The following is a 13,726-nucleotide window of genomic DNA, read 5'->3' as shown; positions in this document are numbered from 1 at the left end:
TTACGCTTATGTGGGTGTGTGGGTGAACCGCTTATACTCTTGTATACCAGTGCGTTGCATCGATCGTCTGACGCAGCTGGACGCGGCAGTTCATGAGAAATCGCGGAAAGCCGGACATGCTGACACGTGTTGAACTCTGTTGTCAATTTGGCAATTTACGCTTTGCTTGAAGCATCGGAGTTTTTGGTCGTGGAAGCTATTCGCATGCTACGGGGAAACAAGATAAAGACCGACGAATATAATTCCCAAGAACCATCGGTGAATGAAGAGGTAACTGTGTACGACGAGTTTCGGTGAACAGGGAAATAAAATACCTCAAGGAGTACACTTAAGTAATCCTTTTATTATAGTGAATGAATGAATGACTGAATGAATGAATGAATTAAAAACAAATCTTTATTGAAAACAACAGGTACAGTTGTTAGGGCACCCGCCCGGTGGAGGGAATCCCTAGTCCGGGATCCCCTGTCTGCGGCTGGCTGCGCGGGCCTTTTGCACCAGGTCAAGCTGGGGGAGAGAGAGAGAGAAAGACTTTATTTATGGCCAGCAGGGAGTGGGAGGTCGGGATGCGCAGAGCCTCCACATCCCACCCACGTTCACGATGTCTTCGGGACTAGGCCCCGCCGGCGTCGGCGTGAGCGGTGCGTGAAAGGTTCTCGGGAGTTCGTCCCTTTCCCCCCCGTCTGCGACTCGCTCCGCTTCTTCCTGGCGAGAGCAGCCTCGAGCTGCTGGACGGATAGAGTTTGCGCGTCCAGGTCCATCGAATATACGGCACTCGTTATGGTGTCCGGCAGCCGGCCGTAGAGGTCGGCAGCTTCCACGGGGTGCACTGCACAGTCCAGAGTTGCGCGATGTTGCCCGCACACACTACACACGTCACTGGCGTACACGTCCGGGCACACGTGACGCGCGAGCGCCAGCGTGATCACTGACTGTGTTTGTAGTTGGCGTAGTTGCACTGCCTGCTGTCGTGTTAGTTCCGGGTGGGGCGCCGGAGCGGTGCGCCGGCCGAGCCGGTACCACTCCAGCACCTCCCCGTACGTGAGGAGGGGCTCCGGGTCCCACTCCACGTCGTCGTTGTCGTCTTCGTCGTCGTTGTCTTCGCGTTGGCCTCCCTCTGTCGCGGAGCCCGGCAGGGGGGAAGAGACCGCCGCCGCGCGGTTGGTCAGTCCTCGCGCGGCTGCGTCCGCCGTCTCGTTGCGGTTGGGGAGACCGTCGCCCACGTTGCCTTTGATGTTGGTGTGCGCCGGGAACCACCGAAGGTGGGTGGAACGTAGTGTCCTTGCTGGTCAACCGCGCCGTCCACTGTTGTATAGAGGGGTTGGGGATTGGGTGCAGGTCCGGTGTCCTTTGGCACTCCCACACCTGATGGTATAGGGTACCGGGCGCTGGGCAGTAGTGGCAGGTGGCTGGATAGTCTGTCGGATAAATCTGACACGTATCCACACCGTACCCTTCTTCATGCTATTATAGTGAATGTGAATGCATCGGCGTTCGATTGCCGAAGGGATATGCCGGCATTGAGGGCGCCGCCATGTTCCTCGCAGAGAAAGGAAGTGAAGTGAGCGACACACCCGCAGTGAGTGTGGCTGTTCAGCGCGAGGCGGGAGAAAGGGGCGAGGGTTCTGATTCGTTTTTAAAGCAAGGGAGAAAGAAAGGGACTGCGGGTACTTTGATCTTTGAACTGGTCTCAGAGTTTGAAATTTTGAACTGGTCTCAGATTACAACCCAGTCCGGGGGGTGGGACTATAGGGGAGAGTATGATAGCGCAGAGAAACGTAAAGATTAGAATCGTAGGTAAACAGTTGAGGAAAGTAGTTCCACAGTGGTCGAAGCTGTCGCACACAGCACACCTCAGACACTGTTGGCTGGCGCCATGGTGTGTCCTGGACACGAGAGGCCTCGACAGGAATGAAGAAGCGTAGAGACAAGCTTGCCGTGACAAGGAGCGAGGTCTGCGGCGGTTCCAACCCCTTTGAGGTTCGGTAGACTGGATTGTGGCCGATAGACGGGTGCCGGGAAGCTGGAGCTCGCACTCGATGGCCCAAACCAGGCGAGCGAAAGCGGGGCATATCCATGTCCGAGGTGACGGCTCGCGTCGACAACGGGCCGACGAACTGAAGTCACCCCGAAGCGGAGGAGCGCGAAAAAACACGCCAACTCAGCTTGGAGGCGACGACCGAAATACGTTGTCCGCAAGCAAGCCGCGTGCTTTACGGGGAACTTTTCTTTGTTGCAGGGAAACGATCACAGCGAAAGAACCCTGCGTGTCCAAAGTTCATCTAAATTGGCCTCCAGTTATTGCCTCACCGACTTTGGCCCGCCCGGCAGACCTTCCTGTAATGCAATGTGCGCCGCGCCAGCACGCGAAAAACACGAGTGTTCGCCTGACTCTGTGGCAGTTGTTTTGCTTCTGTGTGCTTGGTTCTGTTTTGACAACTTTGTGTCGACTCATGTTTCGCCATTGTATTTGTGACTATTTATGCTCGCCATTCTATTCGAGCCGCGCCAGTGCGGTAGTGAACAGGGCTCGGGCACGTTACAGTGCCTGTTGAAGTTATGTTTTCGCAACCCAGTGGACCGTATCGCCACTTTTGCCTTCTCGCCATTGATTAAATAGTTTAGATTTGATTGTGCATCCTCCTCGTCAGAACGGTTGCAGTTTCCCTCAGCTTCTCGTCATGGATTAAACAGGTTATGTTTGACCTCTGGCTCTTCTTCGTCGGAACAGAGAAAACTCACTGTTGCAAGCCGCCCGCCTATCAAGCCACCACGACGAGCCGGGCCGCACTCCTGCGCCCTCGTCCGTAACACTGTCCGCAGCGCTCGCTGGTGGCTGCTGTGCATCTGAGTGAGGCAGAGGCGGGATTGCGAATATCGGCACGGCGTGTCATGAAAGAACTTGCCCCATCATCAGTGTCATCGACCTTCTGCTTTGTGCCTTTTTCTCCTTCTCTCCGTTACTGATACAAGAAGACTTGGCCAACCACCCTTGCTCAATTCATGCTCAACCTTAGATAGCCGGAAATTTCAGCTTAACGACGTTGTCAAGCAATGTCAAACTCATTGTACGTCAAGGTTCGTGTACCGCTTCACGACGTAAGAGCTCAAAGCGTAACGGTTGGATTACCTTCGGGCCGTCGCATACTCACGTCCTCCCTTCCGCGGCGGCGCCACCAGTTCGGATCGTATTATTCATGCAATAGTGCAATAGAATTTTATTCCTGGCGAAGTAAAGGCCCCCTGTTTTGGGTAATGGAGACGAAATTTTACGTGCCTTCAAGTACAATAGAAGATACGTTGCAGGAACAGGAAACCGTCCAAGGACACGTCGCGACAGGCATGTTAAATAATTACCCCGAATTTCCGCCACCCAAACAACGGCTGTCTTGGTAAACTTATTTCTGCCAAAGTACATCGAATGAAGAAGTATTATGGCTCCCAGTCGCAATATTCTACGGCTACATCCCGTGTGTCTCATCCCAGCTCCGCAATAGTGATATTCCTTTCCAAGATAGGTTCGCCCGGCGCTTCCAGCGCGATAAAAGGTGTGTGGAGATTTCCACACGCTCCTTTCACGGCGTTCCATTTTATTGAGACTGGGGAGTGCCAAAAATCACCGGAACAGCACCGTATCGTTCGATCCTCTCTCAAAAGATTCTTCGCCGGGCGGTAGCACGTGCAAGCGTGGCAACTGGCGACCGGCGCAAGGCGTGCGGAAGCGCGTGAGGGAGCTGGACGGGTAACGCGTTCGCAGCGCGGTACAGTTTTGTAGCGTGAGCTAAACTGGCCGAGGTTGAGCAGTTTCGCGTGGACCTTGAAGGGCCGTGCTGCGCAAGCGCGAGGTGCATTGGATTGGATTGTATTGAATGGGATTGTGTTGGATTGGATTGGCCAATCGAATCGGAGTACGGGTGTGTAGAGAATTGGGTCTGCACATTCGCCGGGCTGCGCATTCCAGAAGAGTGACGTCATAGCCGTGGCAGACGCACTGGCGCAAGCGCGTGGCCAGCTGTGCTCCTCCGTTTCGCAGTAGCCAAGTCTGACGCTGCGCCGGAGCCGCTTGATAGCCGTTTCGTGTGGCCCCTGGAAAGTCGTGCTGAGCATGAGCGAGGAGCAGTGACTCGACTGTATACCGGGCTGGACTGAATTGGATTGGATTGGATTGGATGGAACATCGTTTTAGCAGCAGTAAGCATGATAATCACCTAATCCTAGACAACCTAGGCATAGCCGAGCAAAGCCACTGCTAATTGTTTTATAGTCGACTCAAGCGACCGTCGCACTAGCGGTGGTGCACGCCCCGACCTCCAACATTACCGTGCTCTCCAACTCACAAACGTTCTGCCGACGGTTTGCAACGGGGAACATCACCGGCCTTGCAGATGCCATTGTCACGCGTCTCACGCGGCCGAGAAATGAGGCTCAAGTTGATTCATTTGATGGCAACAAGATATATTTACATAACAAAACCACTCAAACGAACGAAATCATAGTGACTGAACACACATATATCACACTAAACAGCAAAAACAAGCACGACCTCACACTACCAACACTCTACTCCTATAGTTACTATAATACATTAACTGTCTCTGTCAGATTCAAGCAAATCCTACCGCCGGTACCACGGTGCGATGCCGATGACGTGGCCCAGTGGGTCGGTTGGGTTACGCGTCACCCAACGTCACCGAACGTCGCGATGGCCCGTGCTGGTGCGTCGTGGTCCGGAGCTGCCCGCTGTGCGATGACTCGGCTTCGCTGAGCAGCGCGGCTCAGCAGGAGGCCAGCAGGGCGAAGCTGTTGGTCATAGGTGGTACGGAGCTGCCCGCTGCCAGACGGTGCGATGCCGCTGGTGCGTCGTGGGGCACGGCTCGACGGGTCGTCGGCGGTGCGATGCCGCCGGTCAGCAGGAGGCCAGCAGAGCGAAGCCGCTGGTAATCGGTGGTTCCGGGCAGCCCGCTGCCAAACGGTGCGATGCCGCTGGTGCGTTGTGCAGGCACGGCCTGAACTTCCCACCGTTCCTCCAAAGAACCCGTTCCACTCTGTTGTTGTTGTTGTTGTTGTTGTTCCTTCACAAAATGGCGCATACCCAATCAGGGGATCGGCCAAACATCAGTTGCTAATTCGAATGAGATTGCTGCCTAGGTGGATGATTCAAGGAAAGTTAGAAAATTTTGGAAGCTTTTTTCTTCTTGTTTTTGAGGAATCGAGATTGGAAATGAGTCAAAATTGAAACAAAATAAATAGAGAAAGAAAGAAAGAAAGACGAAGAAGAAGACGAAGAAGAAGAAGAAGAAGAAGAAGAAGAAGAAGAAGAAGAAGAAGAAGAAGAAGAACGAGGAGGAGGAGGAGGAGGAGGAGGAAAATAATAATTATTAAAAAAAAAAACGGCAATGGAAACGTTTGGAGGGCTCTGGTGAGGTTCCAGAATAAGATACGAATTAGGTTGTGAATCTTTTGGAATTTTCTATGAAGCGCAGAAGAGCAGAGCAAACATCCCGGCGGCCATATCCAGTTTCTGAAGCCCCAAATGATAAAAGAACCGGCACTGTTAATGCCAACCCCAGGCGATGAAGCGGCACCTCAAGGAGCTGACGTCTGAGGCTTGAAAATCGTCGACAGGACAAAAGGAAGTGGTCCACAGACTCTTCTTCATTACAGTTACTGCACATGGCAGACTGCGCCAGACGAGACCTGTGGAGGTATCTGTTCAACTGGGGCACACGACATCGAAGGCTCGTTACTATCACCTCCAGGTCGCGTGAGGGGCACCAATTCGGTTTCCAGGAGCTCTGTCTACTCCAACTTCGTTCTCTTCCCCTTCACCTCGCATTCTATCGTGTGCGACTCCCATTCGCTGAACAAGTTACCTCCTCCTCCTCTTCGATTACCCTGTGTTTCTTCTCCATTGGTCACTCCAAAATCCTTCTCACCATCCCATATGCTGATTTTTCTTTCTCTTCATCTTTTCTGACAACATCTTCTTCTGGGGCCGATCCCCCTTCGGGCATGGGCTCTTCTTACCACATGACAGCCATCCCCCAACAACGACGAGAAATGCCAGAGACCTGCTATTGCAAGGATTCCAGCCCGTACATCCTTAAACGGAAATGAGGTGGCGGATGCCACTGCCCGCGACGTTACCCGCCGGGCATTCCCAGAAGGGGAAGAAGACGAACCACTTACCGGCCCTCCGGTCTTGCACCCACTCTCACAGAACTACTCCGACATCCTTAATCACTACAGAGCTTCCCGCAGGGCTCCACTGCCCCCACATCCGTCCCTAGGTGTGGCCGACGCACACATTTGGCGACGACTCCAGGTCTATACTTGCCACAACCGCATCTTCCTCCATTGTATTTCCGCAGCCGCATACCCCCAACTGCTTATACTGCCCCGGCACCCCAAATACAACTCATTTGGTTTGGATGTGCCCTGCCAACCCCCCACACCTACAACCACACGCCCTCGAGCAGTGGAAGAGCTTGCTGCGTAGTGGCCAGCTCGCGGACCAGGAGTTTCTTGTGACGCGCGCCCGGGCCCCCGCAGCACAGCGTGGACTACCGGACGAGTAGGTCCACACACCGCCTACGGTCGCACTGCATGCAATAATAATAACAAAAAGAAAACCGTTTTCCAGTCCAACCAATTCGTTGGCTACTTAAACTCAGAAATTTTGGTCTGTCTGAATCGATTCGGGCTTCCGGCCAAAAGTCAAAGATATACTCTAAGGACAGGTTTGCACACGCAAAACTTTTCTAAACCACTAAATCTGGTAACAGTTCATGCTCGTCGACATTATAAAGCAAAATGAAAACATTAGGCATATTTGAAGCAAAACATCAACGCTCAACTGGAACTCGAAGGGTTCTTCTAATTGAAAACATACCTCTGCTCGATATTTGCAATAGAAAGTAAAAAAAAAAACGCCTTCAATACAATACTCTGACGCAGAAATACAAAGAGAGAACGGGGCGAGCATGGCCCACGTGGCAGCATTCCGAGTTCAACAGTAATAAAAGTTCCAACAGATGGCGTATGAGCTGTCGAACGTGCAAAAATTGGCGTCCGCGTCCGAGAAAATCTGGCGTCCTCGTTTCGGATGGAGGCTAAGTGCAAAAGCGGCCGTGTGTTTGAGATTTCGGCGCACGTTAAAGGTCCCCCGGTGGTCAAAATTAATTTGGAGCCCTCCACTACGGCTCAACTTATCACCAGGGTAACGTCAGCTCGTTAATAACGTCATAATCAATAAAAAATCAATCACTTTTCGTGTAAACGGTTACAGGAAATTAGGATTGTCTTTTACGCTTTACTTTTTCGGAGCATGTGGGCTCGTTGGTCTAGAGGTTATGATTCTCGCTTTGGGTGCGAGAGGTCCCGGGTTCGAACCCCGGACGAGCCCTTTTTATTTTTTTTTCCGGGAGCGAAACAGGATGAACTTCGGCAATGATTCGCGCCGTAGGTGAACAGACGATAACGACAGACGGCGAGGGGGAGCAATAGAGCTCGTGTGAAAACTGCCATGTCAGCGGAGTACTGGCTGCGGTGAACCTGCGTTCGTATCGCTGCGGGCCTCGTTTCTCGTGACATCGCTGCCTGTGTAACATTGCCTTGCGTCAGCACCTCCTAATGGAAAGATAGGGGCGACTGTGGCATGTCCACAGGCACGCGACACTACCCGGATCAGTGAGAGACAAGGCCTCCTAGGAGCCCTAAGCACGTTAGCACAGGACCGCCACCTTACGAAGGCTGGAGATATCCCGCAGAGTGGAAAGACGGGCTAGTTGAAGTCGGTTCATGACTGGCTCATGAACAAGTCATGACAATTAGTTCATTACAAAGTTGGCTCATGACAACATGACAAAAAATGGTTCATGACAAACACACCCGCGTTGTGTGTGTTCTCTTCTCTCGCCTCGTTTTTTGTGCGGAGTTCCAGTCATGGAGAAACCTTGTCATCGTTTCGTGTAGTTGTCGCCTGCAATCGTTTCGTATAGTAGTCATCAAGCGGCGCTGCCCGGCGGACTGTACTACCGCCGTCAGAAGGGGGAAAGGCCAGTGAGAGGGAATGGGCAGGAGAGGGCAAGAAGAAAAGGGCTCTTCCGCTAGTGTCAGTGGATGTGACAGGCAATGTTATAGAGGTGGCGTTGCTCGGGGCTACGTCAAGTCGAAGCGGATGCAGACGCGCCGTCGCTCAGTTCCTACGCGCTCCATCCCCACTTGCACGCGTTATAAAACGGAGCTTGCAGCGAGTGCAGTGCCCCTTTGTCGGCAAGCGAGAATGGAATAAGAATAACAGCGAAATAAAACAAGGCGAAAACAAAGGAAACGCCACAGCGCAGTGGTGTTTCCCTGACAAGTGCTTGTATTTCGCGTTGTTTTATTTTCCATTTTGCTTTCCGGACTACACTCTAATCCTGGTAACCCATAATGTAACTTCTAAAGGGATGTAACCTATAAAATAAAGGTTACAATGGATCCATTTTGATGTTTTCTTTATCCCAGTCCATTCTAAGGGTTACAAGCGGGAAGTTAAAAGCGGTTTATAGGTTACATTAATGATTTATAGGTTACATCAACAAAATCTATCATGTAACCTTTACGTTGTAACCTATAAAACGCCCTGTAACCTATAAGAGATGCTCGTCGCGCCTTCTCTCCAGGCGGCCGTTGATTTCTCTGTTGCATGACGGGATATAGAGAAATGGCGGCGCCCGCAGGCCCGGTGGCCACGTTTTCGCGCCACTCGAGCCTTTTTACCGCTGTGATACCCCTACGATGAAGCGAGGATGGCTGTTACAAGACTTATTTGTCGGCGTGAGTCGCGGAGGCTGCGGCGAGCCCATTTGTGACTGGCAGCGCTACACGGCCCGTTCTTCTACGACCAGCGTCAAGTTCGCATGTTGGACCGATGCCCCGGCGCCAGTGAAAGCGAACTCGGTGAGTATACTCCCGTAACCGTTTCCGTGTTTTCATTGGATGTATCTTTTCGCTGGGGGCTTTTCAATTTGAAATTGCAGCATTCGAGAGGGATTTTCGTTACCCGACTGGTTGCTTCGCTGGACGTTTTCTGTTGCCCGCGACGGCAATTGAATGAAATCACGGGCTTGCGTTCGCTGCGTCAGATTAGAGCGGACGATCGTGAAAGCCCGTACATTATAACAGATAACGGCGCTCGTGGCCTGCTTTCTGCTCTGCGCGCCTTCGTCATGTGTTGAGCGTTTTGTTTACGCTGTTGGCTGCATCGGGCGCACTTTTTTCCCAATAAAGTCTTATATTATCGCGCTATTCTCTGGGTATTATCATTTTGTTTCAGCCATCGGGAAATATTCATTTTTCTCGCTGCATATATTCGGAATGGTGTCTAGTTTATTGGTCTTGTAGTAATACATCCGGATAAACACAAGGTGTGTGCTGCAGAAAAGTAGTCCACTAAATGCTGGCCGAAATTTCTAAACTCCCTTCTGTCCAGCACAAGCCTCTTTTAAATGCAGAGCATTTCAGTAACTCACGATGTCACCCGCGTTGGCGTCCGTAGTCCGCACGCTCACTGCGCATGCGCGTCGAGTCGAGGCGATAGCGAACACTCTCTCGCGAGGGGCATTGGATTGGAATCGAACACTCTCTCGCGAGGGGCATTGGATTGGATTCGATTGGATTGGCTTGGATTGGATTGGCTTGACTTGGCTTGGCTTGGATTGGATTTGGATTGGATTGGATTGGATTAAAGTGGATTGTGTTGGATTGTGTTGTGTCATAGCCGCGGCACGTTGCGTCATAGCCGCGGCAGACGCGCTGGGGCCGGCGCATGTGCAGTACTCTCTCTTCCGCGGTTTCCTCTCCTTCGGGCGCGCTGCGCATATAACCGGTGTGCCGTTCTCCGGCGAAGCAACATCCGCGCTTGGCTCAAACATCTAGAGTCCACGCCGCTTTACAAGTACGCCAACGTCGTCGACTGGGACCGGCTTACGCAGTCCCCTCAACGTATAGAAGCGGCGGAGCGCGCGTTCGGAATTCAGTCAAAGGCGTCTTTGCTTGGCTTTCGCTTGACGTGAGGCTTTGCTTGACTCGAGTAGATGCGACGCATTTGCTCGAGTTCCCCTCGTTGGAAGATGCGGGCGGCTTTTTTTTGTGAAAGTTTGCCTTACCGCACAATAAAAAGTTTTTATATCTTCAACATTCTTCATTTTTGTCATTCTTTTCCTTGAGTGGGTAAATTTGGTGTTAGTCATTTTGAGGTAGCGGGGCATTGTCACCATGTTAAGTGGGTTCATTATTCCCATTCGCACAAATCAGTCGTTTATTTATTCGCGTGGTATTGCAGGGCAAATGGTTGTCTCGCGTTATACTAGTGTAGTGCAGTAAAGCGATTTACAGAATGGTGGTATGTATGAGCCAGCATGCAGGCTGCTTGATTGTTGTTGTTTTTTGATGATACAGAAATTGTGACGAATTACACAGAGACAAGTGCAGGTGTAAAAATGGTGCTGCACCCTCACCGGTTCCTGGCTGTTGGAAAAGTGTGGTTGCATCTGGCTACCTATGCTATGACTTATGAGAACTATTGTTTTTCTTGCAGGCAGTGTTCCTTGAGCTGACAATCAGGACTCCCCTGCGTATGACACAAGTTGAAATGAAGTCTGATTTCCGTGGAAACAACGGTATGAAAATGCAATAACTAAAACTCATTCATTCAAATATTCTTTGTAAAGATGGCACCCAGGCCTGCGCAGACAAAAGTATGATTCACTTGTAAAAATGCGAGGCCTTACTTCAAGTGTTATGATGTTATATTTCGTATCTTATTTCGCCTCATGTTTAATGACTCTTTCTATCAGTTCGTTACTACATGAACTTTATGAATTCACATAACGATTTCCCCAGCATGGAGCTTTGTAGTTTTTCAGTTTTTGCAGACCCAACAAGAACTCTTTTTCGAAAAGAGCTCTTTAAGAAAGCTCCAGTTGTTAGTGAGGGCTTGTGCTGTGTTATTTTCTTCGTCTTGTCAAGTTTGGGGTCTTCTTTCATTATGAATGTATACCAACTGCCCAGCTCTAAAGCCTATTAAATTTTAACCCAAGTAACCCTTTGAGTCATTACAGGTACAGACCTCCCGGGAATGTCACTTGAAGATCGGTGCAAGTTCTAGATGTATCCTATCCCACAACACATTTCAACGAAGAAAAAATGTAAGTTGTCGATTCCTTTTTACGAATAGCCGAGGAAGAAACCACCGGTAGAAGAACACCTTACTGAAGTGAAAAACGTTTCGGCTTCCACGTGGGATCCTCGTTCAAAATGAAACTGCCAGTACAAGGGGGGGGGGGGGGGCGGAGGCAGGAGGCAGATGTTTAAGTACAGCCAAAAATGTGACGCAGACGGCGTCAGCATCGTGAAAGCACGTTTCCTGGGTTTAGTGCGACGTTCGCTCTGTTGCGTGTAGTAGTGATTCCACATGAAGGTGCGGAAATGTTTTTGCTTTCTCTTTTGCAAACGTATGTCAGTTTATCTCGTAGCCCAAAGTTTCTGCCTGTTCTGGGTGAGCATGCAGAAACATTTCGCGAGATAAACAGGAACACGGCACGATTAAAATTCGGGAAGGTTGGCCGATATGACTATAGTGGCTTCGCGTTGTTGTGGACAATGCGGCCAAATTACTCTGTGTAACGATTACTGAAATGATGTGAAATTATTTGAAAGGCCCTAAATCACTCCTTCTCTGGTGTGGCCTTTCATTTCATTCTCTGGTCTCCGTCTTCATTTTCGTGCAATATAGTTTTCGTACTTCACATGCCTGTGATTTGGTTGAGGGGCTTATGGTACACTGGGTTTTGTTCTTTTTCTGAAATTTTCTGTAGATGGCTCTTCAAGGTGGGGAAATCCAAGTGACGGCCCCTCACATATATACCTCCATCTGCGGCAGCAGGGAACAAGTCATTCAGATGACCTCGGGGAAATCTTCAGCGTGCCCTGATTTTGTGCCTGCTTGTGCACTACGTAAATTGCGAAGCTTATCTCTGAATGTTTCCAAGCGCCTTTTTTCATGCAGGAAATTATAGATCCCATTTAAAGTTTGTCCAAAAGACAGATTGCAATTGGCCTAGAAAGTTGTTAGTGCTGCATAAAAAACCATAACTTGGCGTGGGAATCACAACTCAGGTGGAACTGTAAAGAGGTACCTAAGAGGGAAGTGTAAAGATGGATTCGTAAAGACAAGTGAATTCCAGTGTAATATTAGACTCTCAGTGAAACAGAGAATGCAGGGAACATAGCCATAAACACTGCTTTGTATAAACAGTGAATTTGTAATAAATGTTCTTTCTACTTTCCCACATTCTGTGTTTTTTCTGTGGGGAACCATGACAATAACGCTGTACTGGGAAAGTGCACCTCTGAGAACCATCTTATATATGTAGCTCAAACTCGAATTCGTCTGAAATTGTTCAATTGCAGTACCAAACAATTTGAAATACCTTGCATACATCAAATATTGAGGTAAAGGATCTGTATATTTGGCCATGTTTGTGAAGCTGTTTACGCAACATTTATTAAATAGGTTAAATAAGGATATATGAATAAACCGAGTTTTACCTGGAAGTCTAAAGCAATATAGGAAACACCAGTTCGCCCAGGAATCCGCACTCGTCAAATATTCATTAAGGAACGATAATTACATTACGGTGGTTCGCAGCTTTGCTTTTTAATAAATAGCCCACAGGTGTTTCATAATAATAAATGTGAATGTTCAAAACTACTGATGCCAAACTTTTTAAAATGTGCTCCTGTTAAATGCGCAAATATGTGTGCATGTACTGCAATTCTATTTTGATAATCATGGCCTAAGTTGTCAGACAAGAATTTTGGGCTTAAGGCTATGTTATAACTTTGGCGTCCTTTTGAAGTATGCTATCAAGTGCATGTTTCCACTAAAGCTTGGTTTCACTAAAGCCTAATGTTGTTTAACTAAAGCTAAAATTCATACCCGCAATTTATTAAAAGACCTATCATGCATGTTTGATTCTGGTTTCTTAAACGGCACAAAGCTGATGCGAACATTAAATTTAGTTATGCCTGTTTATAAGAATTAAGTGTTGCCAATACTCACAAATATTTTTGGGTGACAACCTTGGTAACGATTATCGAACAGGTAATGCAATGCATATATATTAAGACAACATTTTCCAGCTTTCTAGTACCGCAATTTTAGGAATTATAAAAGTAACCTCTCTTTTAGCCGCAGCCGTGTGGCCGGCAGTTTGTTCAAGGGACGGACAAAAGACACCCGACGCAAAAGTTTAGGCGGCGCAATGGACAGCATGGTCGCACATATCGTCTTCCACTAACGCGATATTTGTTTACCACGCGGGAAAGGCGCCTTTGGGGCGTCGCCACAGCGGCGCCGGCGAAAGCGCGCCTGGCGCGCAACATGACACCTTCCAGGTGTGTGACCTTGGACGGCGGTAGATGTAACTTATATAAAGGTATACATTCTGAAAGCGGCAAAGTAACCGATAACTGAGTAACCCTTACGTGTATACGTATATAAGGGTTACGAAGATATAGGTTACATTTGTACCTTATAAATTATAGGTTACAAAAATTCGAAAATGTATACCTCTATTAAGGGTTACCCAGCTTAGAGTGTAGCCCTAACTTGCACTTCAGAATTTCTGAGGCTGCCGCCGGACGTGCGCACTGAAGTTCGCACTGCCAGTTCGCGAGG

At 49.4% G+C, this 13,726-nt stretch overlaps 1 long non-coding RNA gene and 1 other non-coding gene across 2 annotated transcripts; both read left to right on the top strand.

The window, feature by feature from the left end:
- Positions 1-7,332: 7,332 nt before the first annotated feature.
- Trnap-ugg (transfer RNA proline (anticodon UGG)) lies at positions 7,333-7,405 on the top strand. Its single transcript has one exon. It is a non-coding gene; the product is annotated as a tRNA-Pro (tRNA).
- Positions 7,406-8,723: 1,318 nt separating this feature from the next.
- LOC144144580 (uncharacterized) lies at positions 8,724-12,456 on the top strand. The gene is made up of 4 exons (XR_013317280.1): positions 8,724-8,943; positions 10,583-10,664; positions 11,106-11,192; positions 11,862-12,456. It is a non-coding gene; the product is annotated as an uncharacterized LOC144144580 (long non-coding RNA).
- Positions 12,457-13,726: the final 1,270 nt, after the last annotated feature.

This window comes from Haemaphysalis longicornis, unplaced genomic scaffold, assembly GCF_048455015.1.
Source record: "Haemaphysalis longicornis isolate Haplotype H1 unplaced genomic scaffold, Haemaphysalis longicornis Haplotype H1 scaffold_7, whole genome shotgun sequence".
Lineage (NCBI taxonomy): Eukaryota > Metazoa > Arthropoda > Arachnida > Ixodida > Ixodidae > Haemaphysalis > Haemaphysalis longicornis.
The sequence above is the reverse complement of the archived record's forward strand: the minus strand, read 5'-3'. Positions and strand labels throughout refer to the sequence as shown.